General features: G+C 35.5%; 1 protein-coding gene across 1 annotated transcript in view; it reads left to right on the top strand.

Annotated features, from left to right (window-relative positions):
• The window catches only part of LOC107095941 (peptidyl-prolyl cis-trans isomerase FKBP1A-like), an 8,403-nt gene extending 6,967 nt beyond the window's left edge, over positions 1 to 1,436 (top strand). Inside the window, exon 5 of the mRNA XM_015392332.1 lies at positions 989 to 1,436. The gene's annotated coding sequence lies outside the window, so the exon portion shown is untranslated. The remainder of the gene's footprint in view (positions 1 to 988) is intronic.
• Positions 1,437 to 6,537: the final 5,101 nt, after the last annotated feature.

Below are 6,537 nucleotides of genomic sequence, written 5' to 3'. Positions count from 1 at the left end.
CCTGTTCTTGTTTTAATTGCAATAATTTAGTCTGTGATTTATACATGGTTGGTTATAGAAGATGACCTAACACTTTTTGGCTGCTTTAAAGAAACACAGGGGAAAGGTAAGAGAATAAGTGAAGTCTACAGTTGAATTGGTTAGAATTAGGCTGTTAAAATGAAGGAATCAGGGTGTAATAGGAGCACAAAACAGTTAAACCTTAGAAACTGACACTGCAAACCGTGTGGAAATGTAGATGGTAGCCAAGAGCTATCCTGGTTCTAGAAGGTGTTTCTATGATGGAGACGTACCTCATAACTCAGTGTTTCTTTGACGTAGTTGTTTTAGCTACACTTTAATGTGGGAAAGACAAGAAAACATGTCATTCAAACAAGGAAATAACGTGTTGTTTTTTTAAGGGGGGAAAAGACTTTAAAATGTATTTTGGGAGACATTTGGACTTTGTTTTAAAACAACTGCAGTGCTAAGGGGAACTTTTTGCTTTCATGATTTAGATTTTCTCTGACACAAGCTTTGTGCAAAAAATCTTTTCTTTTGGTCTTTTTTTTTTATTTTTAGAGTAATTTAAATTGGAATAATAAGTATAAGGGCTGTGTGCTTTGTATCACAATGAAGGACAGATTGAATGACAGTGTTTCATTTGTTTTAATTTTATTAGACAATGATTATATAATATTCAGCAGACAAGGGTAACCCAGTTTTCTCAAAGTTTCTGCTTCAAACATCCTCCTTTAACATTTAAACTAATCTAACTTAACTTTTAAATAATAGCTCTTCCCAATGTAATGAAAGGAGGATTTATTTCTATTCCGTCTGTTATTCCAAACAAGAATCAACCTGCAGATTCTTACTCTTATTCCTATAAAGCTTCTCTGACTCTTACTCTTATTTTTACATCAATTGTATGTTTTTATTCCTTTGAAGTGTTTGTGTTTCTGCGTATTGTTGGTTTCTCCTTCTGAATCATCTTTTTTTGTTGTTGCAGGTTGACTCCTGTCCCGGGAACATGGAGGAAGATGATTCCTGCATAGGACCTCACCTTTTCATTCTCCTGCCTGTTCAGACTCATGCTGAATAATCTCACTTGCTTTAAACTTGACTCATTATTACTGTTTATGTTAGTCTTTAAGTTATAGGTCAGCCCATCCAACGCCTCTCACTCTGTTACTGGTATATATTTAGATGTTTTGTTTCTTTTTTTGGATTAAATTTGACGTTATCGGCTCTATTTGCCATCAGGACCATGTTTTAGATAATTGTCATCATTCCTGTGGTTCTTACTCTGTATGGACAGCTGGTAATGAACTGATGCTAATAAGATAAGGATTAAAGATTCATTTGTAATATTTGCTATATGAAAACGAAAAATCAGAGGCAAGGGAAAAAAGTTTCAACTGGTTGAAGAAAAAAAAAAAAAAAAGGCAGATTGTTCTCATGACTAACCTACAGGTCTTAGATGTGAGATTTTCTTCGCTCTGCAACATTGGTTCTTTATTTTTAAAGTGACTTAATTTGTGTCATGTTTACAACAACAAAAAGAAGGTTAGACCTGCTTGTTTTGCTTCCTGCGAGGATCATTTTCCCGAAAGGACCGCTTTCTCGTGCACAGTTTTATCACACTGCTTTGCTTTTTCTCATTCATGAAATGTTATTTAATGGTGTTAAAGCACAGTAAAAACAAACACGAAATAAAGGAAACAAGCTTCTTATTTACCAAAAAGAAACCTGGTGGTTAATGTGCCGTTTACACCTGACAGAAACTATGATATATACGCTCCTGCTCATAAAGATAGGGGGAAAAAATTCCTTTATAGACATTTTAGTCCTACATTTTATTGCTGTTTGTTTCTTAGGCTTTGATAAATAACAGCTAAAAAATGCTTACTTTTTAAATATAATGAAAAATAAGCTATATTTTCATTACTAGTACATGAGAACAGGTAAAATATATTTTATTCCAGCTTTATGGACAACAGTGTTGAAGCTCAGCTTTGACTTTTCCTTTGTTTTGGATACAAACGTAAGAGGATGGCAGTAATAATTGAACCATATACCAAAACATATTTTGCAATAAAATGCTCTCAGACTGGTAAAACTGTTCTGTTAATTGTATATCTCTGAACGCTGAAACATTTGTAGAGTTAATCATTGATCATTAGTAAATCCTTTAGTATGAAGCAGCTCAGGTAACTTAGCATTTATTTGAATTTCCTTTAGAAACAAAATCTTTTTAACTAAATTCACTTTTGCATTTTTATTTTGTGATTTACAAACATATATTTCCTGTCAAAAACCTTAAACATTTGTTTCTTTTCTATGGCTTATTATTAGGGATGCACAATATAATCGGCCCCCTATCGGTATCGGCCTGTATCGGCCTTAAAACTGAATATCGGACATCAGCCACCCCACCGATATTTAACCCGATTTTTGATCAGCTTCTGAGTTTCTAAAGTCTAAAAAAAAAATAAAAAATACTACTACTTCTTCTTTAAAAACTTCTTTTTTACAGACTTAAAAACTTCTAAAGTCGAGGGAAAAATATTGATACATTAAAATATCCCAATATCTTCATATGCTGATATATTGCCATTTAAAAACACCATATCAATCTCTTTTACTAATGAAATATTGCTATATGTCATCGTTATGCTACGAAATCCCCGGAAAATTCACGAAATTTTACCATATTTTTATATGTTGATATATTGACGCGGTATCGATCTATTTTACTAACAAAATCTCACAAGAATTTGCAAAATATCACGAGAGTTTGTAACAGAACGATGAAATTTCACGAGATTTTGAAAGTAAAATAGATCGATACCGCGTTTTTAAAAATCAATTTGATATCAGCATATGAAAATATATTTGAGTATATTATTTTTCAAAGTGTCAGAAATGGATAACAAAAGTATTTTCAATGACTGCTTATTTTTGTCCAGCTTTAACATCAGTATCAATATCGGTTATCGGCTACATGAGTTTTAAAATATCGGCATATCGGCCAAAATCCCAATATTGTGCATCCCTAGTTATTATTAAAAAAAAAAAAGCAATAGTATTCAATCTTTTGGCCCCTTTTATAAGAGGCTTTGGTAATCTGCCGTTTTTTAAAGGTTTTGAGCTTTTCTTAGGAGGAAGGTTGCTCTGTTTGAAGTCTTCTGATTAATAATTATAATGACTTATCTGTGAATTTAAATCTTACAGTCCAGCACGTTTGTCTGCTTACAAATGGAACCAGTTTGTTTATCCTTAATAGACTGAAACAAAACCCTTCAGTTTCATCTTGACATTGTAAAGACCTGCAAACTTTCTTTTACATAGTTTTTCCCCCCAGTAACACAATAGCAGAAGACTAAAAATATTTAGAATATACCTTAAACACATTTGATGCCCATTATTGTTGTTTAGTTGACCCTGAATCCCCTTAACGACCCAAAATGTATTTCCAAAGTGTATTTGGACCCCTCTGGGATCAGAGGGGAAATGCCTAAATATGGGCTGTTATTTGGAACAGGGTTCAAGATCACTGCAATCCCCTTAACATCGGCGGCTCTAAACTGATTTTCTCTGAGGGGTGGGTGGGGCTTGATCTTCATTGGGGCACAGAAAAAAGAACAATATTTTATTGGTTTGGAACTACAGACTGCAACTAAAAACAGACCCTATCTAAACATGGCAAAGGTTAAGAGTGCAACATCGTGATTATTAAATAATTGGTAAAGTAAAACTAATGGTTGAAAATGAAATTTCCTGTTTGTGTCATAACAGATTTAGTGTTATCTCTTCAGGACCAGTTCTGCAGGTGCACTGGCCCCTGTCTAAAGGCCCCCATGCTGCTGAGAGAGGAGATATCTCTGGTGTCCTTTTCTCATTTGTTCTCTTAACTGTTCCTGCACTGGAAAAAAATCAATCTAGATCAGTAATTTTTTCTTAAAATAAGTACTGAGAAGGTAACAGAGACATTTTGCCAATGGAACAAGAGAATTTACATTTAAAATAAAACGCAATTGCATTGTTTTATTTCAAGTGCATTTTATCAGAAAATACTTTTCACTTCATTGGCAAATTATCTCATTTATCTTCTTAAATTAAAGGTAAATACACTTAATTTTTTACTTATTTCTAGATCGTTTTCCAGGTTGGCTCTGGTCTTGAGTTTTTTTCTTGGCAAGTTCTATTAAGATCTAAGTCTGGACTCGGATCCAGATGAATAACTTCTATTAGTTTCCCAAGCTAAAAGGTCTGTTTTACTAGTCAAATATTTCCAGACTCTGGTTTATTTTTAAATCTCAAATCTGACAGAGAAACAATTTGATTATTCCACTCTAAAGAAAACAAAGGTTCTTTCAAAGTTTGAGATTCATAAACCTTTATTCTTGTTTGTGGAATAAGAAATAAATTTAAAGCTGCAGGACTTCCTTAGTTTGAAACATGGTTGGAGTTAAAAACTAACCTGACTCCGCCAGAATGATTTGCTCCGCATATCCATCTGGAAACCTTCATTTGAAGACATTTTGGGAAGGGGCGAAAATACTGGTTAGCTGATTGGCCTATGTTGGTGATAGACGGGCCAAATAAACCAATCAGATCAACGAAGCATATGACGTACTAACAGAGCGACGACGAAAATACAAGCACAAGCCAATTGATAGATCAAACTCTTGCCGAAACCAGTCGGGAGAAGAGCAAAAACATCTTTTCCTCTGAGAAAAGCCTCCAGAGCAGTGTTTTGCTCTTCTTTCAGTGAAGAAATACTCTGTAAATCTGATAAAACTTGCTCGATAGCCACGCTAACGCTAGTTTCATCGGCTGAAGCCGCCATGTTCTTTAGACTGAACTGTCGCGCTTCTCGTTGCGTCACACCTCAACCCGCCTCAAAGCCAACGCTGATTGGACGTTCGTTTGGTGAACGGCTCCAAATTTTCTTCAACGGAGAGTCTCCAGACTGATTTGCGAGTGAAACCTTGGATGGTCTCACGAGGCTAGTTAAAAACTGCAACAGTGTTTAAACCTTAAGGTTTGGGGGCGGGGGGGCGCACCTCCGAAGCCAATCATCTTTCAAAATCCCCTTCATTTATCTCCTGGCCTAGCTTCTCTCTCGTGCATACAAGCAAACTTTTACACACCTCCACCCCTTCTCCTCCCTCATTCTCAGTCCCACTCACCCTGTGGCTTATTCCACCACCGTATCGGTGCCATGGGGGAAGACTTATCCTTTTCTTGGGTGGCTCATCCAAGCGAGTGTTGATTCAAAGTATCAAAGTGTTCTGCAGGGGCACAAGCGGCAAATAAAATATTTGACATATGACTTTATCTTCTTTAACCCCAGTCGGCCTCGACAGATGGCCGCTCACACTGAGCCTGGTTCTGCTGGTGGTTTCTTCCTGTTACAAGGGAGTTTTTCCTTTCCACTATCTCTACAAGCATGCTTGCTATGAGGATTTGCAGAGAGTCAATGAATCGATGCAATCAGTTGATTTTCCTTAAGAACATTTTAAAGAATATGATTATTTTACCTGTACAAATAAATTGAATACTTCGTCTCTCCAGGTTGACTTAATCATCGGACATGAGTGATTATCAAACCAAACAATTAAGTCTAAAAAATCGGAAGTCATTAAAAAATGTTTAATATTTTCCGTCAAACATTTCAACTAAAACATATTGCTTATAATTTATTTTTAAAAAAGAAACAAAACCGTTCAAGATTGGTTTCTTTTTTGTTTTTATTTTAAATGCAGCGGCTTAAAGGTAAAGAAAACCCAACATTAGTTTTTCTGGAAATGAAGAATATTATCTAACACTATTTTAGGTTTAAGATTTTTTATCTATAAATGCCATGTGATACCCATATTATGACCTACATGATCACTGGGAAAACTGATTTAACACGACTGTCCTGAAGATCATCATAAAAAAAAAAAAAAATATACCTGCACTCAGTCCTATTTGGCAGGGAAAAAAAAGTGTTAAAGACAGCTGGATTGAAATCAATTACATTTAATAATTGAAGCAGGAGTACGCGGAGAGAACCCACACATGCACAGGGAGTACATGCAAACTCCATGCAGAAAGACCCCGGGCCGGGAATCAAACTCGGAACCTTCTTGCTGCAAGGCAGCAGTGCTACCCACTGCGTCACTGAGCAGCCCTGCTTTGAACTTTATTATCATTTTTATGAAATATTACAGCTTTAAATGTTTGGCTCCTCTGTTGTTATCCAGTAACTTCACAGTATTAAGAAACAAGCTTGTAAACAAAAGTGCTCCAGAAAAGAGCGTTAAAATTTATGTCAAAATAAGTTCCTTTTTTTGCAGAGCAGCATACTGGTCAGCAATCTGCTGAACCTACCTTGACATTTGGAGATGATGTTAAACATAAAGTAGGGAGTAAAGATCCCCACTGGAGGCTCTTTATGCTCTTCTAACATGTATGCATTGCCTACTGTGAGGATTAGTTTATATTATATTCACAGATGGCAAAAGTACTCACTTTCCATACTGGAGTAAAAGTACAGATACTTGTGTT

This window comes from Cyprinodon variegatus, unplaced genomic scaffold (assembly GCF_000732505.1).
Source record: "Cyprinodon variegatus isolate N-32 unplaced genomic scaffold, C_variegatus-1.0 Scaffold587, whole genome shotgun sequence".
Taxonomy (NCBI): Eukaryota; Metazoa; Chordata; class Actinopteri; order Cyprinodontiformes; family Cyprinodontidae; genus Cyprinodon; species Cyprinodon variegatus.
This window is presented reverse-complemented; position numbering and strand designations above follow the sequence as displayed.